The sequence below is a fragment of the Hermetia illucens genome, chromosome 3 (genome assembly GCF_905115235.1).
Source record: "Hermetia illucens chromosome 3, iHerIll2.2.curated.20191125, whole genome shotgun sequence".
NCBI classification, from domain to species: domain Eukaryota; kingdom Metazoa; phylum Arthropoda; class Insecta; order Diptera; family Stratiomyidae; genus Hermetia; species Hermetia illucens.
The window spans coordinates 130403722-130429687 of NC_051851.1; the positions used below are offsets into that span (position 1 = coordinate 130403722).

General features: G+C 40.3%; 1 protein-coding gene across 2 annotated transcripts in view; it reads right to left on the reverse strand.

The window, feature by feature from the left end:
• Window positions 1-23924, reverse strand: part of LOC119651134 (nitric oxide synthase) — a 359499-nt gene extending 335575 nt beyond the window's left edge. For both annotated transcript variants that reach the window (XM_038054529.1, XM_038054528.1), the window contains exon 1: window positions 23439-23924. The gene's annotated coding sequence lies outside the window, so the exon portion shown is untranslated. The remainder of the gene's footprint in view (window positions 1-23438) is intronic.
• Window positions 23925-25966: the final 2042 nt, after the last annotated feature.

Consider the following 25966-nt stretch of genomic DNA (forward strand, 5'->3'; position numbering starts at 1 on the left):
CGTCAGACCGCACTGGTCAAACGGGAAGAATAAAGATAGGAGAATACAACTTTGAGACCGTTGATAATTTCTCCTATCTAGGGTCGAAAATCAATCGATAACAGCTACGATGATGAAACCCGCGCACGGTTGTTGTCAGCCACCGGAGCCTATTTCAGCATACAAAAACTGTTCCGCTGGAAACGTCTCACCATAGAGTCAAACGGCTAACTGTGCCAGTCCTCATGTATTCCTCGGAAACTTGGGTTTTTAGCAAGAGGAATTGCGAACTCTTGGCCGCGTTCAAGAGAAGAATCTTCCGAAGAATTTTTGCCCCCTACATGAGGATGGACGATTCCGTAGCCTACACAATGACGAAATCTATGAGCGATTCCATGACCGCCCGGTTGTGAACAAAATCCGGCTCAATAGGTTACGATGGGCGGGTCACTTAATCCGTATCGATGAGGGTCATCCAGCCCGGAAAGTCTATAAGGGCAATATCTATGGTAGAAAAAGAAGACGAGGTAGACCCTAAGATGGAACGATGGCGTAGGCCAGGACGGCAGACAGTTTTTAGGGATATCGAACTGGTGGACCTCGGCACAAAACCGGGATGTCTGGAGTTCCTTATTAAGGCAGGCCTAGACCGGATACCGGTTGTTGCACCGTTGATGATGATGATGTTTCCTAAAACTTTTAAGAAACAAGAATGGCAAAATTGAGTCTTCAAGAAGCACTCGGACATGTTCAAGGGTGGTGGCCACTGACTTCACAAGAGTTGGATGCCGCTTTATTGGCTATAGTAAAGACAATCCAGTAAGAAGATTTCGAAAGTGATATAGCCTATTTAAGACGACAAGAAAAGTGCACTGTTCAGGTTTACGTTATTCCTTGACGAAGAAGGATTATTACGAGTGGATTAGAGACATCTACTTTTTCGTTCAAGGCAAAACATCCAATCCTGAAATTATTTATGACGGACTTGCACGTTAAAAATGCGGACGTAGGATCTCAGGGGCTAGTAGCATTTACAAGGCAACGATATTGACATATGAAAGAGAAGAATATCCATTGTACAAAACAAAGCGAAAGATATATGCGTAGATGATGGGTAATTTACTATGACATCGAATACAACCAGCACGGCCATTGATCAATTACGAAGTGGTTTTCTGCGGGCCTATCTGGACCCACTATTGCTCACGAGGTGGCGGAATCTATAAAAACAGGTGTGAAGTTGACTTGTTGAATAATGTTTAGAGGCGGAGTTCTGTCAAATAGAACCAATCATGACCAATTCTGCTTGGATTGAGATCCCAACAACTAACAAACGGATCTATGCCTTGATTGATGAACCCCATTTAAACATAGTATGTCCCGGTTCTGATATCATTCAATCGATCAAGTATGTTGGCCATTAAGCCAGGATGCATCGCGAAGCAGAAGCACATAGCTCTACAAACACATCAAGTCTACTCCTATTCAATGTTAATACCAATGGTGTCAATCCTTACGCAGAAAAAAAATTGACAGCTACTGAATGAAATTAAGTAACAGGGGCTAGAAATACCAGAAAAAAATCACCATTGCTAACTTCAGCTGAAAGCATTACGACAAAACAAGTCGTCAGAAAAATGAAATTGAAACAAAGTATTACTGAAAATAAAATAGACAAAAAATATAATGGTAGCGACGAGGAGACTTTTTGCATACTCCACAAAGGAGTTAACAGGAAGCATGCGTATGTAGAACTGTTGTGGGTCTGCGGCTTATTATTGGTGATACTTTTAGTATACTTTTGACAAACTCCAGGATACCAAGTAATTAAGTTAGTTCAGGTAGACAGAAGAGCATATCGTGCATACTGATTTCAAAGCAAAGGAAATCATTCAATTAGAAAATAAATACGTCAGACAGTTCAGTAATCTGGCGAACAAACGCACCCTAATTCCAACATCTCATCAGTGTGGATGGAGGTATCCACCCATTCCTGATTACATCTAAAATTTCAAATCAAAATTTATGTATATTAGCATGCAGACAAGAACTGGTTATTGAAAGATTCCACAAATTATTACCCCTTCCCACAAAGAAGGAACTGAGCAGGAGCGTATGTTTGCGCTTTCTGAATACTTTGTCGAAACTACTTCAAAATGGCTGGAAATCGAAAGCAGTTAACTACTCTTTGTCTAGCTTCAAATAACAACTAATTTATGTGTACAGTCTGCCGACGCGAAAAACACTTAACCCGGTTTCATCAGAATGGAAAATTCGTTGACACTCTGACGGCGAACTACATTCTCTTATCACTTCTAAATTTTAAGTAGATACCCCAGCATAGTTTTAAAATGCAGATGAGTTCACCTAACAAAGTGAAGAACTTTACAACTCCAGATGAATTTAACATGTGCATATGTGAATGGAGCTCTCATGCTTTTCGGAATAAGGTAGGGGATGTTATAAATTTAGCACGTGCGTCCTAAAAAAATCCCTGTCCTGACGATTGTTGCTCCAACTCCATTTTGTGCTACTTGACAATTTTTAGGAACAATGAATAAATTTATTTACTCAAAGCACCAACGGCTTATTTCGCTTCTTTGATATTTATCAGTATTCCTTGAACTTGAGCTTCAACATAAACACCATTTAGATAGTTTTATTTCAGAGAAAACTAATCGGTTCCACTCAGACCGATTGTGTACTATAGATATCAAACCAACTGATTTCAGATATGGGAATACTACGATGTATAAAACAGACATATGTGCATATGCATACGTAGCTATTTTCAACGTGTTAACATTGATATTGACATTGAAACTGTCCGCAAAAGGAATTAATTTGACTTCATTCATCAGAATAAAGTGCATTGAATCAATAGAATTGCTGGTAAGCCCTGAGTGAGGAGAATGATTGAAGTGGTTTTATCTCAGAATGTTTGCAATTATAGTTGAGGTCTCGTTGCGTAATAATTGGAAATTATCAGCATTTCTAGAAGTTATTGAACTGAGAACAAAGATTTCTAGTTCGGATAATTATCAAGTGCACTGCATAGGAAGAATCGAAGCGGAAACATACATGTGCGTGGCTATGGTTGGAAGGAAGGGAACAAGAGTTCTGGGAAGGACTTGATAAAACAACTATTTATATTTATTAGACGAATATGTAGATACGCAGTCCTGGAACTACTTAACCCAGTGGGAGACATCTACAGCTATTATAGTTCAATCTAATGTTTGACATATGCTATTAATGTAGATGTCATTTACATTTTTAAGGAACGTTAGGGGAAGTCAAAAGGAAACGTTATAAATCGTGCGGCTGTCGTACTTGAAATTGTTGGGTAATAGCGAAGGGTCTGGCATTCTTTGATGTAGAGCCTTTCGATTTGGAAAGGAGAACCGTCGTTCCAAAAGTTGAAATCAACTTCACCGCGAGTCTATCGCCCCCTCAGAAAGGTTACCCTCTCTCTAAGCAAATCTATTCTATCGAAGTGCAGATAGAAGTATCGAAAGATGTCGTTTACACAGTTCAACACTTTATTCAAATAGGCGAAATGAATGAATTCATTGTGACGCTTTTGTACGTAGAGATAACTTTTTAATTCACTGTTTTGGCTGCCCACTTCATGTTGTCACAATGAGTGATTTGACGAAGTTAAAGTGAAATTTCGACTCTTCCAAATTGCTATAAAAATCACCTTAATGAAAATTCGGAGAAGTCAGACTTTCGACTACATTTCAAGTTTCAAGTTTCGTTGGAGGCATGCAAGGCAAGACTATCCATTTATCGGATTTTCTTGATAAGATTGATTGAAAAAGTGTTTTTTTGGGATGAAGGCACTAGAAAGGGTAATAATATAGATTCCAAGTGGATGTTGTTAATACTGAAATATGTAGAAAACAACTGTTGACCTGGCCTTAACTCGGGATTTCCATCCTCATTCTTGACGACCGTATTCGCAACATCGTTTAAAGAACCATGAATCAAGATGGGCTTGTCAAGAACTGCGGAGCTACCGGCGCAACAGTAGGTTACTGGGAAAGAGGCACTCTCTCTTTTGTAATGCATTTCTAGATCTAAAGAAAGCATTTGACGTTGTGCCACACGAACTCATCTGGTATGTTCTACGCCAATATGTTATAAGAACTCGTGCGCAGAGTTAAATTGCTCTACCACGACCCGAAAAGTGAAGTTCGAATTGTGGCACATGATAACAGATTTAATCTGCATAAAACTGAATTTTTGACGATGGACTCTAATGAAGCAAGCACTACCACTGTCAGTGGCGGTAACATCCCCAAAACTGAGCTATTTACATACCTAAGTCAACGGTGTACTGCGTCATAAAATTGTTTCAGGCAACCGGCATAGTGGCGCTCTACAACTGCTGTCCTTTGTGATCAAAGCAAAATTTGCCATAGTATCATCCCTGTCGCCCAGTCGCGCTCTATGGTTCTGAGTATTGACCGAGTGCTCTACTCGACTTATGCGTTATCTTCTCCAGGCGTCTTACGGCTTGACAACGAATCAAGCAAGTCGACGAGTGCGCCCAATCTACCATCTGTTACATATATATACCTCATACCAGAACCATGGATTGTTGGTGGTTAGGGGCTTAAACTTCCGACATACTGACTTGTTGTATGCCAACGGAAATGATAGACCCGCTCCTGCATGATGGTTTCAAAAGGCCTCCAAGCTATCTTGGTTAACGACCTATGTGATGCGACACCACAACGATCAAATTGACCATAAAAAGCCAACAGGGAGATAAGGAGATTGTATGATGCTCTGCTTATTTTTCCTTATAACGTAGACGAAGTTCCTAGTGGAATATTCATCAAAGCTAACCAATATGCCGAAAGTAAAGGCATGGGAATAATAGCAGGATGTTATGTTAACGGGAAGTGACAAATCAGGGTGACAGGATTGAAACTACTGGAGTATCTGGTCAGGCAAGAGGTCATCGATATCACGGTGGCATTCCCTGACATGCGGTGCTTGTCGAAGAGCGGAGAGTATCGAAGTAGAGTAATGGGAATAGATTCACCTCCTCCTCCTATTTTATTTCCACCCAGTACATTTCGGAATGCACGTAAGAAAGATTGGGCGACGTGCGAAACAGAACTAAGCGCCTGAATTACAATCCCTAGGAGACGCACCAAATCCATTGCTAGAATTGAGAAAACAACACAGGTGATCAAAGCCAGCATGAGAGAAGTTTTCGAAGAGGGCTGTCCACTCATGATGCAAAAAGAAGGATAAAAAACCACGGTGGAACTTGGATTTGGTGAATCAAGGGAGAACGACAAAAATAACCTTCAATCGAGCTCTTAAGAGAGAGAGGTTAAGGTTGGCCAAATGATCATCATGGGGACTCTTTTGCGAAGGGACTATCTCTCTTGAGGCAACCTCAAAGCTAAAGCCGATCCTTGTCAAAGAGCGAAGCCAACAGTTCGGCTACCTACGTTTACAGAGCGAAGGTACACAGAAAGAAATGAAGAAACGGCAAACCATTTGCACCTAGTGCACTTCTCAGGCAGATACATACATCCAGATACATACGGCATGCAAACTAGTTTCACTAAACGAGTATTTAACTCGTAATATAGACATAAGTCTGCTAGTTCGGATGGCATTATTTTTGCTCTACTAATAGAGGAAATGGATATCCTGGGTCCAGACATTCGGAATATATGCCGCATTTGCCTAGCACACGCTTATATTCCAATCAACTGGCCGATGTGAAGATAATATTTATTCGCAAACCAGGGAAATCCAACTGTACAGACGCAAAAAGCTTCCGACCGATCAGTCTAACTTCGTTTCTGCTAAAAGGATGGGAAAGACTAGTAGATCGGTTCATAAGAAATACATATATCCCTAGTTGGCCACTTCCCTAGAGGCAACATGCTTACCAGAAAGGCAAATCAACGGAGACAGCACTCCATGAACGAACGGCAAAAATCGAGTAGACGATGTCCGATAAAGAATGCCTCATTAGTGGCGATTTGTAACGGGGCAAGACAGCATGGAATCGATCCGCTGTTAACCAGTTCGCCCCTTCACATGCGAGCGTGGAGAAAGATTCACATATTGGTCGGACAGAAGTCAATTGAGGGACGATGCCTTAGCGGTTGCCCACAGAGAGGGGTTCTCTCCCTTCTGTTTGCTTCTATTTATAGACATCTTGCTATGGCGCAAACATTGGCGGCCGTAATAATTGTCGGCATATTGGTATATTGATGCCTCCAAAATGGACTCACGGTGAACACTAGGAACACTGCACTAGTTATGTTCACTAGGAACGTTAGGTGAGGCAGCTATACGCTACCCACCTTAGCAGGGGCAAAAACCCAGCTGGTAAATTCAAATATTTAGGAGTACATCTTTACTCCAAGTTATCATGGAAGCACCATGCCCAGTAACAATACCAGAAATCCTGCAGATTGCTCTGATGCTGCAGAACTGCGATACATACGGCCTGGGGACTTTCACCAAAATGGATTTATTGAAACCCATTTTGATGTATGCATGCATTGTCTGGTGACCGAGACAGAACTTTGCTCACAGTAGGAAGCTGCTGATCCATTGGAGGTGAAAAGCTAACGACGCATATAGGCTATATACTATTGGCGCATGGGAAGGCAGCCAATCATACGGTCAGGCGTCAATATGGAAACTTCTTGGCAAAAATCAGGCGACTGGGATGCCCGATGATCATATGGTTTCCAGATTCATCATCGAAAAGACATATTCCGTCGTAATCACTAAAAGAGAAGAATGGTTGATAGATCGCCGACAGACTGTTGGGATTGCAGACTTAATAATCTTCAGCGACCGGTCAGTCATGGAACACGGATCGGGTGTTCTCGGGAATTCCGAATATGGAACTGGCTCGACCTCTCGGAAAAATTACGACCATATTGCAGGTGGAAATATATGCCATTTTATTGACAGCAGAAGAATGTTTGCAGCAAAAATGGAGGTGTCACACCACTCCAATCTGTTCAGACAGTCGGGCAGCATTATCAGCAATAAATAGCAACGATATATCAAGCCAGTTGGTATGAAGTTGTCATCTAGAGCTGCTGAAACTTGGCCGACTGAACGAAACATTTCTGATGTGGATGCTAGGGCACTTAAACATCGCTGGTAGGAAGGCTGACAGATTGACTGACCAGGGTTGTGGATCCACAATGGTGGGGCCTGAACTGGCTCTTGACATCTACTGCCAAGTCTACTTTGAGGAGGAAAAGGATTCACGCAGCCCAATGAAGAAATTTGATCTTTTGCTGGCAGGCGAAAATATTTGTGAAGGGACCCGGGGGCGCTAGAGCGGCATTTTGGTTGCCCCTTAAGAAGTGGGACACGAAAACCTTAGTAGGGCTTTTAACAGTACACTACTACTACCAAAATAAAAAAAAATCGTATGCAGCTGTTCGGTCGCAAAAGCGTGCAAACGTCGTCCGCGAGAGGCCGATGAATGGGTGATCTCCGAGGATAGTACAATGGGTCTAGTAAAGGGGTTAGTGCTTGGACCTGCGGCTCCCTCAACTAAGCTAAAATAACGAACTAACCATCTGTTACATCGAATCCCTCTTCTAATGTGCCGATCCGCCAGACTACACATGAACAGTTGTATACTAACAACTTCACCCAAAGCGCATTACCGGCAACATAGAGCGGAGATATTGCATTACCTACTGGCAGCAACCACTTGTCTTCAGATCACCGAACCATTCAGGAAGTGTTAACGACAACATTTCCCAGGGCTGCTCCAAATTTCATCTGCATCTAATATAACGACTGATCATTTTTTGAGGTAAGTGGAACATAGGCTGGGATAATTCTCCATCTCCACTTGCTTGTACCTACTTAACTAAGAATAACAATTCCGTTCGTGTTATTGTGTTGTTTAAAATAACATACCCACACAATCTTGATGGATTTAAATCTGTTGTCATTCTGCAGAAAATTTCCGAAGAGACCGCCGTCCGCTCCCTTACCTACGCTAAACTGTTGCTCCGGATGACCGTTTTGAAGTCGATTTCGGTATAAATCGACCCATCGTGCAAGCAATGCATAAGGTTTCATAACTCAATTCCCCCAAAAAAGGCTACCTGGCCCTAAATAAGTTTCTTAGCTCAGTCCATTGGACCGTAGCGTTCCATAATTTATCTTGCATAACGTTTTATCTCACCTTCGAAAAACTGATTCCATGTTTTTTTCTCATCTCGTGCCATAAACTCCGTAGATACCCGGTTTGGTTTACAGCAGAAATTCGTGATGCCTTAGGTGCAAAACCCCGCTATTGGGTCAAATATCGTTGCACAGGCAGTGCAGTTGATCTTGCCAACTTTAAAGTCCTACGTTTGCCCACAAAAGCCTTAATTAGGAATGCTTATTCAAAATATCTATCGAATATTTGACGCGACGTGAATTTAAGTCCTTCCGGTTTCATGCCAGAATTGCTGCTCTTCGGCTGCTACATTCGTGACCAACATATCTGAGATTTACCGAAATTATTTCTCAGTTTTATGCGGTACAGTGAGTAGAGTCACCTTCAATAGTTACGTCTCAATTCCTTTTTTTCTTCATCTGGAGTCCCGCAGGGTTCTATCCTTGGGTTATATTTATTCTGTTTATTTATTAATGACCTTATTTCCGTATTTACTTGTCCTTGCCTTTTGTATGCAGACTATTTGAGACAATTTTGTACTGGTGACTTACCTGCAGAAATTAATCACCTGCAATCAAACCTCGGCACTCTGCGCCGTTGATCTTCCTAGAATATGCTGGGAAGACTTAAAGGGGGAACCTTAAGATTCCTCATGGTATCAGAAAATTAGATATTTCTGGTGAACTGAAGTCTGCCGATATTGCAGGTGGTGAAGAATTTAAAGTTAAATTCAAGTCTATTGTGTCTGAAAATAAACTGACATCTTGTCAAATTTATAATGCCGAAGAGACTGGCCTATTGGGGCGTTGCTTACCACGCTTAACGCTTGTTGGTGGGGATGAAAAAAACTGGGTTTTAAGAAAAATAAAGATCGATTGACAGTACTTCTCGGTTCCAATTCGTTCGGTGATCACAAGCTAGATCCGTTTGAGATAAAAAAGCCAAAGAAGCCTAGGACTTTGAAGGCTTAAAATCATTGGCTGTGATTTATGGAGCACAAATAAATACTCGTACATCGATGGATCAAGACTTGTTTCGAAATTGGTTTCTCAAATACTTGGGCCAGCTTTAAGGAACACTTCCGTCAAATTGAAAATGCCTGAAGCCAACAAAACAATTTCGTTCTTAGACAACTGTAGAGCCTATGCAAATACGGGAAAATTAGTGTCTGGTAACATGTCAATAGATTACCTTCCTCCTAATGTGACATCCCTTCTTCAATCCATGGGGTAGGGGGTGATCCAGAATTTTAAGTCACTTTACGGACGTTATTTTGTCCAAATTGGAAGCCAAGTAGGACATGCTAATAAAGTCTTGACTTGAACTTTGGCCTGAAGTTGTGGCAGATAATGTCATAATTACTGAATGCGATGCAATGGCTGAACTGGAAGATGTTTTGGGTGATTTTCCGTCAGAGAACCTCATGTCAAAAATGAACCGAGAAGAAATAACAGAGTGGGTAAAAGTGGAGGATGATGAGGCGAGGAAGAATATTCTGATAGGTGAGGCGATCATACAATACAACAACACCCAAAGATGATGAGACATTTGACTCGGAAGATGACGTTAATGAAACAATGCAAATCACTTGGAGTGAAGTAGGTGAAGTTTTCTGAAAAGTCCAGTTACTTCAACGATGCCGAAATTATAAAGGCTCATATTATTCGAAATGGCTTCTTAAGAAAAGGAGGGAGAAAGCAAAAACACAAACCGATGTTCGGGACCTCTTTAAGGTGTGTTCTACCAACGAGACCGCGAAAATAGACCTGCATAAACCATTTTGTTCAGCGCTATAATTACAATAATTAATAAAGCAATCATACGCTTTTGTATTCTAACAGTGTCCGATAATCAGGAATGTTTGGTATTCCTGCATGCTTCAAGTCCTGTCGGTACAGGATTAAAGGAAATTTACTGTGTTTCAAAATGTGCCTCGCAAACGCAGAGTGAATAGCGTTTGGCTTTCGTTTTCAAGGCCGATAAGGGCAGGTTTTATCCCTGTCCAGCGTATTTCCTGTGGCCTGCTGAACTAATAAGCTTTATATTGAGGCGGGATATCGGCTAGGTCCTCTTCTGTAAAGAGAGTGCACGTTCTGTGGGTAAATTTGTAAATTGCTAGTTCGTTTTCGTTGTCGGGTTAGTTGTTGTTTAGTGAATATAGTCAGAGGTCAAGGTTGTCAGCCTCACCCAACCCCCAACCAGGAGGACCGGTTGGTATAATTTATCCCGGTTTTAGGCGCGAAAGATTCGCCTTCATCTTTCTCCGTATGCAGTTTTTATTAAGGAAGAACTCCAAGCAACCACCACGTGGGGGTGGAGATAGGATTTGGTAGTGGAGCAGTTGGTCTTTTTTCAGCAGGCGTTGCCCAGGTTTTATGCTCCACCGTGTTTACCAATTCACGTTTCGCCCTGGAAAGGGCAGTATTCCATTGAAGAACCATCCTATTCAACTTTTATCGCAATAGTTGGGACCCTTTTGCTGTGTGATATCTACTTCATTTCGATATGTGGTGGCCTAGCGAGTTTAACTGTTACACTTAGGGATGATGTGCTAGACGAAACCATCACCAGATTATTTCAAAATTCCAAAATTTAATGGAGAATAATTTTTTACAATTCCACGTGATTCATAATCAAATTTTCGAAATCACCTTACTTTACAACAAAACTTTCTGAAGCCCGTCATATGAAACGTATCTAGGGAGTCCCCATATGGTAACTAAGTTTCAGATAGCAAAATTGCTTAATGGCAATTCTGAAGGAAAAATCAGCTAGTTACTACTTAATAGTAATTAGCAGTATCAAGGGGGGGGGGGCATTGAGCTTAATCTGAACGCTTTGAGACGGCAACCGCACTTGCCACAGTTGTCCGGGGTCTGCACTAGGAAGTATAAGCACCTTAAAAGATCTGACCGTAGAGACAAAGTTATCCTTAACTGGGAGCAATAAAGAGTATATTTTTCTTTCGCTTAGAATGAAATAATCCCGAGTAGCATAAGATAGATAAATTTTCGAAGTGTAATCCTGATTGATACTATAGGAAACAAAAGGCAAATAGTTCATAGGCATTTTGGGAAGCCCAATTACAAATTAATTCAGTTAGATAAAATTGGTTAAGAACAGGAGTTTGACGACGTGAAAATAAAACGAATTCAATAAAAAATAAAGGAAGTAGATTCTAGGTGACTTCAACGCTACAGATTAGCATCCAAGAGGCTTTCAGCATAGGCCTGGCTTCAGAGAATAACGAGAGAAAGATTCAAGTCACAATATAATCTACTATCCAGGAGCGATTGACTATTAGTCTTCGAGCAGTGGATGAAGGAATCAAAAAAGATATCTATTTGCTTCCAAGAATTTATTGTTTGCCAGAGGATATTTTATATTTGAATTTGACAAAAAATTTCAGTAACAGCATCCTAAAAACAGTCTACATATGAAATCTGAAGGGCGTTTATACCTTGAAATACGGGATATGAAAATTGAAATATAGGAAAAAAATCGCTTTTTGATCAGAAGGTAGAGGTATGTGTTCCATTATTCAGGTATATATGTAGACATGGAACAGGTTTAGGTTTATTTTCAAGTAAAATAATTTCATGTTATGAAATTATTCGCCATTAGCTCTTAATAATGTAATATACATTCAATTTACTTCAAACATATCTGCTTTCTTCCTATTTTTAGCATTCCTTCCAAGGAAAAAAAGATTCCGAAATTGTGAACGCGAATTTCCGCTGCAGGGATTTGAATATCAGATTTCACATTTGCCATCGTCTAGACTAGAAAATTATTTTTCCATTGCTCTGGGAAATACTTAGAAAAATAGCCTCGTTCGCAAAATAAATACTAATATGTTTTAAGGAGGAATATAAGCATAATTTCCAGCAAAAGCACCTAGTGACACTTTCGATTGGATTGCTAACACAGAGTAGAGACCATGTGGGTGCCCATACTAAACAGGACAACAAGACAAGGTACTTCTTGAGAATATTGTACCGGAAATACATGCATTATTTTGTGCTTTCAGGAAGAGAGTTGATAATTATTTCAAAATTACATAAAAATTCATAAGTTGAATAAATACAACAGAATAATAGAAAAAGTCAAAATTATGAATCAATTTTTTCAACAATTAAAGAAAATTTATGAAGTGAAACGAGAATGCTCTGATTTGGTTCCCTGTCTAAGTATTCGCAACTTCGTACAACACTTAACCTTCGATTACCATCATTGATATTATATTGCTTAATTGTATGAAACTGTTAATTTGGAATTGCTTAATAAAGGAACTTGAGTAGGTTTTATTTCGCACAGAAACTTTGGTTTTACAAAGGTTTGATAATTTGTTCATCTATAACACACTCAACTAATGTCTGCTGACAGCAAACTAGTAGATCGCACTCAAAATATATGGCTGTACCACAATGGGAAAAAACTTATTATAAACAAACCATTGGCAGCGACCGGTTGAATGATTCAGGCTCGATTATATTTTGACAGAATGGGCATAATAGACTACAATTAAATCGATTTGACAGTGAATAAAAATCTAAAGCAATCAAGCAAGAAAGAACCAATCGATACAACGACCAAGCTCAAGATATATAAAATTTTCAGAACTCCGAAAAACGAACTCTTCAATAAGGACCAAGACATAGGATATTTCTGGCTATTCAAAGTAAATCCACCCCATTGGCTGTTTTGTGAGTCCAAATCTAACTGGCCTATTCAGCAAATAATTCATTTTTTCTGAATACTGATAATAGCAAAACCCTAAGCAGTTTGCAGTTTGGGCGATAGCTTTTAGAGCTAGAAGAATCCTTCCCATGTTCTAAGATAGGGATCACCCATCCATTCTTTTTGTTTACCCATATATATATCCCACATAATGCGAAGTAATCAAGCAGACTGTCAGTCGGTATGAGCTCAGCTTGCACCATGATAATCAACTAGAGTACTGTGATTGAGCATAAGACCACAGCACACATAGCATACTTATACTATAATATATTCTCTTTAATGATACTGTATTCCAACTCTAATTTCAGTTTGATTTTTGTCACACGTAGTGCTGGACAAGGTAGTAATAAGTTTACAATGTCAGGACAAGCACAAAGTCAAGCATAAACGTCAATGGCAAAAACTAAAATTTAAAATCGAGGCAAGATACCCGGGAGCTGATACTAACACGACCAACAAAGCGTCCCTCAAGCAAGCGTAGTTGGATCATCTGCAAGCCATTAATAGCAGATAACATGTGAAGACAAGCTATAAATAATTCTTACACGTATATCTTGAGAAACAAGTGAAATTTAGCAAAGGACAGGAACAGATTTTATTTCAGGACTAGTCGCATAGATTTCGTACGGGATGTACATTCGCAGATATTTGATCCATAATTATCTTAACATCTTACCAATCCAACTTAATTTAAATTCCTGCAAGTACAGTTTTCCAGACCATCAAATCACAGATCTTGAAGGAAATCTATGCCAGGATCAGTTGGGAAGAGACCTTTTTTCACTGTAGTTGGTCCCCGAAACTCTCAGACGTCTTGGGCTAGTACATAATTTGCAAAAATAGACCATTTGCGGTTTCATCCCGATCAGAGAGAACTAATACCCACTTCATGTTGATGAATTTATAAAATTTATAAAAACAAATGCCAAATTATAGCCACTTCGGCTACAATGCTACCAGGGCAGTGGTGAGGCAGTATGTGATGAGCAGACGAAACCGCAAGCTGCTTTTTTTAAAATTGAGTGCTTTCTTTTTTGAAAGTTGGTTGCTATTCTAAAACAGGAAGGTCCGTGGATCACAAACACTGGAAAAAGTCTGGTCCTCCCTCAAACCCTAAAAAATATTTGGACTAGCATCAGCCAGTTCAGGCCTGAATTTTATTAGGCCGCTTTGTTCTGAATATATCCACCATCGGATTTATCAATTTACATAAAGGCGCTATTAGCTAACACCAGCTTGTAGCCATTTCGGTCACGTTACTCCCAGAGCAGAGGTGAGACATCATCTGATGAGGTGCCTCTACCCTGGACAAAACTGCAAGTCTTTTATTTTTGAAGACAATTTGTTTTCTAATATACTGTGAATGTCATCGTCTATTGATGGTTTCCAATGGAACCAACTTAAATTCGCGGAGTTCGATGTAATACTTAATAATAGACTAGAAAATCAACGAGCATCTCCTCGTTCGCCTGACGATTCTCGTAGGTGCCCATCTGAGATTCTTCTTTGAGCGTCCAATCCTCTTCTTGCGGTAATTGTTGGCTCTAAGATGTGCTTCTGGCCAAATTCGGAGCAAGTTTTCGATATCACCACCAAATCATGCGTGAAATCCTTTTGGAAGTTGTACTTCAAAAAGGTGAGTCTATCTTTCAAATGTTTGTCGAAGTAGGTAATGCTGTGGATCTGGGGAAATATCATCCTTGTTCTCCATTTTGGCCTTAGTACTCTCGGTTATGTACGATGGTTCCACCGCAAAGTAACCTGCACCTTCGGCTTACTTTTCATCATATCATAGACCAAATTGGGACAGCGACCATTATCTCGTCAAAGCAAGATATCAATGCTTGATAGTAAATAATGGGAGTAGCCAGTTCATCCCAGCAATCAGGTTCGATATTGGCAAGTTCCCGAAGAAGTAAATGGCGCCGTAGCGTTGGATTTGTCCAAGACTCTTGGAGACGCCGAACTGACACCAGGGTGGCGAGAGAAATGAAGGAAACCGTCTAAAAGACGCAATCAGGATGCTGTAAAGAAACCCTTGAACACAAACAGTGATGCAAAAGGAACGAGTGGTGCCAGCAGGCGACCTGCGACCTACGAGAGCCAAATGAGAAAAATACGTACGAAAAAGACGTGCTGCCGAAGAAATTTTTAGAAGGAAGAAACCGAAGCATACAAGGAACGAAATCTGCAGATTTAATGATAACTTTAATAGACAAAATATTAGCCCAGAACCATATTTTGCAGGGACACAAATTGGAACCTTGTCGGAGCAGATAAAAAATGGATGAGTGCAATATTTCAAGGAACTATTGAGTGCCACAATCCTCTCATATCGAATACCAAGGAGGATTTCAAAGTGTAAAGTCAACGGTCATCTTCAATAAAACAAATACTGGAGAAGTGCTGGGAATATAACGTTCGTGCCTTAAAATCCTTTGAAATTTTCAACGGAACTGGTTAGACTTATCAAAATGCCAATGGGCTTAATAATATCATAATAATCGTTGACGCAACAATCCATATTGGATCAGGGCCTTGAAGTATGTTAGAGCACAACATTCAAGATCGTAACAGTACACTACAGTATACTGTAGGAGGCAATGTGGTCAACATTGCGCTTGCCCGAGATTATTACCCTGATTTGACTCAGGTACTCATTCACAGCTGAGTCGACTGGTATCCGACGCCAAATCATGATACAAATCCCACTGCCACCAGTGAGATTTGAACCGCGACCTTCCGTACGACAGCCTTGTGCTTTAACCACTTAGCTATCCGGACATAATGGACTTTCCCCAGCATTATTTAACATCACTCTGGAGTACACAATGCGAAAGATTCTAGTCGATCTAAATGATACACTAGTGTATAACTTATCCCAGAGAGTGCTTCACGCTGATATAAATATCTTGCCACTGTCGGAAAAGACGGCAAAGTAAACCCTGGTGGAGCTCGATGGGGCAGCTATTTTGTTTCCTGTTCACCCCTTTGTAGAGTAAAGAGCCTCCACACAGTCCACTCATTGATTGTTATTTTTTTCTCACATTATATTTTAAGGAAGATCCTACTTCAGTTTTAATAAGATCACATTTAATGTTATAAGTGATAAGCTTACAGTATTGGAGACAAGCACGAAGACGAACACAACATAACCTTCACGACCAGGATTCGAACCTGAACTACAGGCATTTTGATGCTTACGCCCTACTTCAACTGCCGCGCCGTCGAAAGCGGAAAGAAGGAAATTGGCTACAAATAAATGAATAGAAGATCACCAACATGCCAAAATCAAAAAAGAGGGCAATCGGGCAAAACGGTGAGTTCTACTCTTACGGGACGAACTAGAATGCATTATCCATATTAAGGTTCGAAAGTTGCAATGGGCAGACTATATAGAACGTATTGATGACAGAAGAATCGCCAGGTGGGTACCCAAAAGCAACGTGGAAGACAAACGATTCTCCGGAAAACCCCGAAAGGAATGGGTGGGCTCAGTGTACAATGCAGGTCACTCATTGCTCCGTTTCCGGGAAGACACGGTCGCTGGACCGAGCAAAATGAGGCGAATATTTCGTGAGGATAAGGACCGACATTCGACCGATTGTAATAGAAGGGGAAGAAATATTTGCGAAGAAAATCACTTTAAAAAGGCTAGAAGATGTAGATCTACGCCCTAGAAGCTTGGTGATTATAAAAAGCTTCACAGCCCTTTCTGGTTGTTGAAAAATACTAGATTGGTAGATAACGCTGCTAAACCGGGAGTTCTCTTGCTATCCACTCCTATTGAATCCTTTTGCCCTTTCTGTGCAATTATCTACATTTATCTTTAAGGAGCTCTGCCCTTAAAAGCTCGTTTTGGAATTCGAACCTAGTGGATTTTCTGACATGGCCGGCCCATTCTAATTTATGGAATTTAGCTAAGATAAACGGTGGTGGGTCGTGAAACAGTTGATAAAACTCATGGTTGTCCATCATATTTCTTTGAAGCGAAGACCACATTTCAACTTTATATAATAACAAGGCCGCTTAGTTTTCCTTTCTCGGTAAACCTCCCTCTGACAAAGGGGAGAAGTGCATAAAATACCTTACGCCACCGTGACTTGCTTGCAGAATTTTGTGACATTCATTGCAGGGTCCGAACTTTGGGGTGCAAAAACTGATGTGCCTGCTCGAAAGTTCAACTATTCGTCCATGGCTGGCACCAATTTAAAGACCATAGGGATGAGAACGTTTCCTTGATCTGAGTCCAGATCCGATTGAGTAGTTATGGTTTCTTTCGAACTTTCACTTGGTCCTCAATGTTTTAGATCGGGATTTTACCCTAATCTAGGGGGAACAAATTTTGTGAAGTGTATTTACGATTGATACTATCGTAGGTAGAAAAAAAGGGTAGGGAGGATTGAAAAATCATGAGTTATTGGGGAAGAAATCAAGGTTCCAAATTTCCAGCTCACAGATGCACCGGAGGTACTAGACACCGTCCTTGCATGGAAGTTTCGAAAGCTATCGAGGCTATCTTTAAAATTATCCAATATAATAACAATACTGCAATTGTCAAACCATTTGCAACAAGTCAAGAAAATTCTGCGCTGATTCTCTTATTTCTTTTAAAATGATAACCAAATTCTTAATTAGACAGGTTATGCAATACGCTTGGGAGAACCCATGATTGTATCAGTGGGCTACGATGCTGACGCCCGCTACATTTGTCGCGAAGTTTTCCAAATCAACAAGCAATCATCAAAACAATGTATGTATCTCTATATTCTGAACTTGGGCCATGAATGCGGATTCGTCAAGCCGACTAGGTTAGAAATTATCGATATCAAAGTGGTATCATGGGAGAGGACTGAGTATAAAATGATATTGTATTCTGGGATTATAGGCGCATAGAATTTTTTACGTGCATGAAACCATTTTCAGCCGCTGTACTCCAAAATCTGTCGAAGACCAACTAGGCGAAGTACAATTTGCGTTGAGCGTTTGGATAACACTACAAGTAAAATAGATAAACTGCATTACCGGAATAAAAAAAGCAATCGAGATGATAACTATTAACATGAAAGGAGCTTTAGAGAACTACTACTTTTTCAGTATGCCAAACAATGAGAAAACACCAATAGATGGCTCGAGTTTGTCAAAGCGGAGGAGAACGGAACGCAGCCCTGAAAATTGAAGCAATGAAAGGCCATTATCGGTAAAGAGCTACGAAGGGCATAAAGTCGGCGAAACATCATTGACGAAATGTGAAGACATGAAATTATTTCAAATAACATCGAAATTAAAGGTGTGTCTAGGTTCAATCAATGCAGAGTGGATGATATACCTGCTTGAAGTGCATTTCCAACTACTAAACTAAAAACCAAATTAAAATTCTAAAGCTTTACTGAGCAAATAACATAGGGCAGATAGATGACGCAAGAATTTCAATGCAACCGAGAGAGAAATCTAAATTGCGTTGGTTGGCAAAGCTGCGGACACTAAAAAAGGTATTCCCATAAAAAGAACATGAGGTCCATACTAAACTTTTGACAAGGTAAGTAGCCAATATAAATATGAGCCAAGGTCCTGTACTTCACATGTAACTAACTACCTCATCAGCCAAAACAGAAATATCGCGACATTCGAAGATTTCTAAAAGTCCAGGACGGAGTAGCCGGGGAAACCGAATAGAACTTCTTCTTCAGCCTTTGCCCCGTTCAAAAACTTATTCGGCTTTTCTTGGTTGGCTGCGCCATTTTACTCTGTAAAATGCCTGATCTAGGTGGAGCTGAGAGACTCTCAAATCACCATTGAGCATATCACATGACCTTACCTTCGAAAACGCCGCTACGATCGGTTAAATCTCATATCGACCGCGAATGTTCTTATTTCGGATGTAAACATGGCGTGTTAAGTCATTGGCTCGAAACAATATTTTTGTCCCCATTGTCGCGGGGTCGCAGTCATTGGCTTATTTAGTTGGCCAATGCTCAGAACTAGAGAGGGTGGCAGAGCGAACGACAGGTAACCAATACAAATATGAGTAGGACAAGGTCCTGTACTTCACATGTAACTACCTTTTGAGCCAAGACAGAGATATCGCAAAAAATCTTCTTCGACAAGGAAGCTTCATGCTCTCTGCCCCTAGCAGACATTCGTCGATTGCCAAAATCAGGCGCGGGGGGTAGCCAGGAAACCGAATAAATCTTCTTCTTCAGCCTTTGAATTGTTCAAAAACTTTTTCGGCTCTTCTTGGTTGGTTGCGCCATTTTGTCCCGTAAAATGCCTGATCCGGGTGGAGCCGAGAGACTCTCAAATCACTATCTAGTCTTTTCCTATGGTCTTTGATTTTCGGACTACTCTTGGCAAATAACTTTTCATCAGCCGGAATTATATGATCATACTCTCGAAAACGCCTTTCTCGCAATATTCCTACGATCGGTTAAACTTCATATCGACCGCGAATGTCCTTATTTCCAATGTAATCATGGCGTATTACGCCATTGGTCCAAGGAAATATTTTCGTCCGTAGTACCGTGGGGTACCAGTCATTTCCTTGTTTATATGGTCAATGCTCAGAACCATAGAGGGTGGCAGAGCGAACGGCACTGCAGTAAATTTTAGAATTGAGACTTTCGCTGATGCGTCATCACAAAGGACGTAAGTGGTTGAACGCTACTTCATCCAAGCTAGGCACGCAGCTCATCGTTGGCCGATAGTATTGGATTGTCTCTAATAGTCGGTCAACACTCAGAACCGGAGAGGGCGACAGGGCGAGCGACACTGCGGTAAATTTTGGATTCGAAGCGTTCGTTGATACGCCGATCTTAAAGAACATGAGTTGTGGAACACTACTTCATACAGGTTGTGTTAATACGTGAAGCAATTTCATAACGAAGTAGTCTGTTAGCTGATAACATTGACTCGAGGCAATCATTTCACAGGCAAGTTGCTCTTGATCAGCTTTGTTATGAGACGCTATGAAAACATCATCTGCATTGAGCAGGGTATAGAGCACTGGACGTTGGAAATCTCATGTGCAAGTGTCCATAAGAAGAAGAAAGAGGAGAGGGCGCTTCCTTGATGAATATAGTAGAATGGGCCCCATATATGGTCTGACTTAAAAAAAAACGCATAACATGTTGTTAAAATCTTCGGAGAAATTCTGGGGCGTTCACCTCAGTCGGCATCGCAGGATGGGCCCCGGTCTTGTCGAGAAATCAGCGGCGTGAGGACGTAAGTATTGATATTTGCGCTCTACAGGAAACTCGATGGTGTGGTGCCAAAAACTGCGATATACAATGTAAACGCGGGAAAAAATGCTATAAAGTTTCCTGTTTTCGTAGCCCACACACTCGATATGGTGTTGTCATTTCTGAGAGTTCCCGTGATGCGTGCGTTCCACTCGCAGTACAATGAGATGGTTGAAAGTGGCACAGGACCCTGAAGGCCGAGATCACCCTTCTTGTTCGTAGCTCTTGCCAATCGTTCTACTTAGCTTCCGGACAGCCAATCGCGAAGAACTTGGAACAAGTACCGTGGAGTTGGTATACGGAGAGAACTTAAGGCTCCTCAGCGACCCTGTACTCAACGCCAGGTCGCGACTCAACACTATGCAATGCCAAAGCTGAAGCCTGCTAACTATGATACATGAAAACCGTAGCTGATGTGTCTAGGGATATCGAAAGCCGCTGCAGCCACCCCTTCGCGGTACTCGAGCGAGGCCCACACCATTAGAGCCTCAACTTCGGGGGCACAATCAAAAGGGTCTCCTTGGCTCGAATAAAGATCTTCTTTTAGGGAGAAAGCGGAACCAGGAGGTAAGGCGCGCGATGCTTCCGTTTTGACTTGCGGCAACCGGGTTGAGGGAGCCACGCGTTTGACTCCTCGCTGTAACTGCCTTTGGTTTCAACTGGGGGGGGGGGGTGAGTTTAGTGTCGGAGCGAACAATTTTCTTGTCGAAAACACGCAAATGCGAATCACGGTGGCCGTGACATCGAAAAACAATTTTTGACAGCGAAAATTGTTTTTCGATGTCAGTGCAGGATAGAGTCAGGAGAGAGAGGAGAGTTTTTCTAGTCTTCAATATTTTATTTGTATTTCTAACTCAAAATATGAAATTTGGATAAAAGCCGTCAATGTTATTTTATACGTTACTTATAACTGTGCATTTAGATTACAAATATAGAATCAGAGTGCTGATACCACATTCTAAGATCTCATAGGAAAACTGATCTCAAGCAACTTATTCAGGAATGGAATGATCGCGCATGCAACATGGTCTAAGATTGAATCTAAACAAAATTGAATTTCTGACAACCAATCCCAACAAAACAGGCACTATCACAGTCAGTAGCAGTGACTTGCCCGGAATTGCCTAGTGATTTAAATATCTCCGATTAATCTATCAACCAATTAGCGCAACCTTAATGAAGTGGCGTTCCAACTGGTTATCTTTGTGATCGACGTCACCCTCCATGGCTGTTGGTGTTGGTCGACTATAAAAGATTATGAACCGTACCTCACGGCAGTAGAGATGGATATGTTGCATTCGATAAGTGGCGTAACCCGCCATGATCACGTTAGAAATGCACCGATTGTGGAAAAATTGCTGTATGATCCCATAGCCGTGCTAATGAGAATTCACTTGCCAGGATTTGTTTGAACACCGGAGTCAATGAAAAACGTCTAAAAGGCCAGTGGTTTGAAAACCTTGAGACTGCACTCAGATCAGGTCTTGGACAGAGCGAAATGTAGCAAACTTGTTGTAATGATGAAGGGAACAAGTGGTTCTCGAAATATCGGTATTTGCAAATGTAATAAATAATACTAGCCAAAACGCAAAAACAATTCCTACAAATGATTTAATCGCTAGAAATACCGCAAGATTAGCAACACTTAGAAGATCGGAGTTAATATGCGTACTTATAAAGATAGGAGAAGTTACCTAGGCTGGTTGACAATATTTGCCCAGCAGAAAAGGACGGGTAATTCAATTTTCTTCTGTCACTTATCCCAGAATAGTCCTTAACTTGGAACATTCGTTACAAGAAATCAGTAGATGGTTCTACTTTTAAGGACAATGTAAAAATGATTAGTTGTAGGGTAGGACTCTTTGACTGCTTCCAATCTGAGAATGGGGACGAAAAGAAGATGGTATGATGGCAAGTATGTCAAGAAGATTGCGAAAGCGAGGTGGCAAAAGCTAGAATTTGAGGGTGGATCTAGCCGACGGACGAAACTTTACTAAAACGAAAATCACGCTGGAAGGGTGAGTGATTTTCACTAACTTTTAGGTCTGCCACGAATCAGCATCTAGGAATGGATAGAGCCGTCCAAATAGTACATTGGAGTTTTTGAAGGCATATTCCGTAAAATTCCCAATTAATCACTTCTACTCAGCCACAATTGCAGACGAGGAGCCATTCTGCTGCCAGCATTTGCAGCTGTTTAACTTTAAGATATTAAACGTCGAGTAATCTGGATGGAATATTGTATTTTAGAAACTGCTTGACTTATTCATTAAACGTACAATAAAAGGAGCTCAAATTTATCGACACAAACTTATTTTTAAATTTTCATTTGCAGAGCTGACGGAAGAGTCTCTGAAGAATATTCTGCACCTATGAACCTCACCATCCACCCTGAGATGCGTTTGTGCAATTGCTGACAAGAGTTCACCATTCATTGACGAAGGTTTTTTTTGGAAATCTGTAAGTAAACCTAATAACAGGGGAACAGATAACTAGAAGGAAAATAATCAGATATCAGCGCAAATAATCTTACATCAAAAATTAAAAAAAATAAAGCCAAAAAGGAGGGACATTAAATCGTGCCAAGATAATTATTCAAGTGACTCTGAACATATTTCAAAATATCCTGCGCTTTCTTCAGGATTTCTTGTCAACTTCCCTCGAAAGTCAACCTAGATTCATTGTTAAAATAATAACCTCTGGTATGGTTTGAATGAACATTGGCATCATTTGTAAGGAGCAAGGTTTTTCAGTCGTTTTGATTTTTCTAAGATATCCAGTTTAAATTTGGTCCTGCATAGCTTTGCTATGTATGAATATAGGAAGCTCAAAATTTTAAATTATCTATGGCCAATACGCTGGAAACTAACAAAGTAATGTTAGCTTTAACATACTGATATCTAGAAATGAACAAAAGAAACAAATGAAATGAACAGGAAACAATCCCTAAAGGGCTCTGGCTTTTCAATAGAATACAATTTTTCATCAAAGCAGTATTTGGAACAGTTTCGTTGTATCGAAGATTAAGACTAATCAAATGCAAATTGAGGAGAATGGGAACTTCTATGTAAAGTGTGGTAGCAGCTTCATTTGCCCTTCAAGCTAAGAATCTCAAAGTCCCATAATTCAATGAATAAGAATTTTGACGCCCACTAATCACTTCGAACTTATTCACTGACAAAATGTAACTGAATGCGATATCCTTCAATTTCTCATTATTGCCCACAAGAAGCATTTGTAACATTTAATTTTAAATTTACATTGGAAAATTTTAGCAAAAAAATAAATACCTTTTCTTCAAAGCAGCGTTGAATTCTGTGGGGCCCGAAAGTCTTACGAAAGAAAGCAAAAGTTGATTTTAACTTCTTATTTACACTGAACACTGATCCAAAAGAAAGTTCCAAGACTGTATTATCTAAAAACTTCTGTACACAATTATTATATTTTAACAACTCTACAACTTAGAACTTCACAAATTCATGCTATGCGCTCTTCCGAAATTTCCAAATAACTTTACATCCGTTCCGCAGAAATAACGAATTCCGAAAAAAAGAACGCTTGGACTGTATTTCCCAAAACACTGCAGAGATTTCCACAACTCGTTCAAAACCACTCAAATTCAGTAGCGAATACACAACAAAGGTAAAAATCGCGCCGATTACCTTCCAGATAGAAATTCCAAGCAAATTAGAAATTTTCAGATTTTCCTACGATTCAGATACTATGAAAGGAAAGCTCTTTCACTTTTCGATACGGCCTGTTCCGAATCTGAGCTTCTAAACTGTTTGGCTTACAAGAAACGACTGACTGTTGTGGATGAAGGCAACTCCGTTAAAATACAGAAAACTGCTAGTCTCCAGAATATGGCGAGAAGAAGTATCAGACCAGAAGCCCAACCGTCGAGCCGGAGCATGCTGGAGCATCATACACACGTTGGATGCTACTACCGAATACTATATTGTTCCTGGATTCCCCGTAAAAGTATCGGCACAGGAATTCAGCCGCATTCACAAAACATCCAACTATTCATCACCCTATGGACTAGTCATTCATGCAAAACGGGAAACTCCAGCCTCGAATGGTAGCTTCCGAGGTGACGTATGCGTGGCGACAAAATGGCTAAATGTTCGAGTGTTGTGCGGTTGGGCTGGCTATCACGTTCTCGGTAGATTCACTCCACATGGGCATATCTACCTTGTTTTGGTTTTCTATTGTGATTAGATACATTGATTCGATGCATAATATCAGCACACCTGTGTAGGAGAGAATTGAGCACCTATTAGAGTTAAATATTCAAGGATACTATATAGACAGATACAAAGGATGTTGGGATTAGGAAGTACTTTCTTTGCTATTGTGAGGCCTACCTCTGATGTCAACAACAATGAATACCATTATAATCTGCATATACGCAAGCTGCTTCTTAAGGTGTGGGATATACCTTGAATTAGAAAATGAACCCTGACCTTCAGCCCTTTTACTTGTAACATTCTTTGTAGAATCTAGGGAATGAGTATTATAATTGCTAGAATATTCCGAATACTTTCCTGGAGAAAATGATTATTCATTTAATAGCTCCCACACAAAAATGGATGAAATAGAAACATAATTTTTAATTGTCAACCGTTTCAAAAACAGGCAGACTTCATGGAATGCTTCTTTCTGTGGCATAATTAAATTTTTAATTTCAAAGATATTTCCAGTAATTTAGATCTTTGAAAATTTTCCTGTAGACATATTGGTTGAACTATGCCAACATTTACGGTTTTCAATAGGGGCTTGAAAGGTAAGTCTTGGAAAGCAGGCAAAAGCAATATTTGTTCTGGTCTAGCTAGGGTCGCTCGATTTATACACATATGCGCAGCTTAGATGGGCATGGGCATCCTTGATTTTGTATAAACGAATTCAATTTTATTGAAAAAATACATTACAATCCTATGATAAGTATATATCTTGCGTTTGTTTCATTATATTCAGTCCTACTGAAATTTTGATCTTTCTGGTAATGTTAAAAGACAGAGAGCTGACTCCAGACAAATCAAAATGATGCAGTTCGAAAAATTTTAGCTGGAAATGATTTGATTAGTGGCGGTGAAGCCATGTTTGTATAGAAATTCACCCAAGATACACAAATATAAGGGAAATACTGTCGGAAGGCTAAATGGAAGGTAAAAGGCTGTCAGAAGGCTCAAAATTATTATACAAAAATCTGGTAAACTTTCATGTTTAAAAAAAACTTCTGTTAATTTGCATTTTCATGTGTGACTGGCTCAGAAGAAATAGCCCTCATGCTTACAATATCGATCTTCTTGTTTTAACAGTTTTCATACTTACAAGGCTTCCTCTTTCACATACCGTATCATCGCAAAGTTAACACGATTAAGAAAAACAATCCAGATACAAGAAGTTGTAATAAATTGTATAAAAAATACGACCGTCTTTACAAACACAATAGGAATAAACAATTATTAGATTTCTCGGTTACCAACTCCGTCATGCTATTAACATAGTATGCTTATGCCAAGCCTAGGTAAAGGAGGAGGGTATCCTCAGTAAAACAAAAATAAAATGCGGAGATCAGGGAAAGTACAGTTGGAGTTATTCCACTATGGTAAATCCTACTGATCTTTCCTGGTGACAGGTCCCGCGACAGGCCGACCAAGAAAATGCATCCAATGTCATTGGAAATAAGATGATCGGATCGAGTAACAAACCTCGGAAAAATGTTAGGGCGTCAACCTCAGTTGACGCGGCAGGACGGGCCCCTGTCCTGTCAAGAAATGGACAAGGATTATTGATACATGGACGGCGTCAGGAC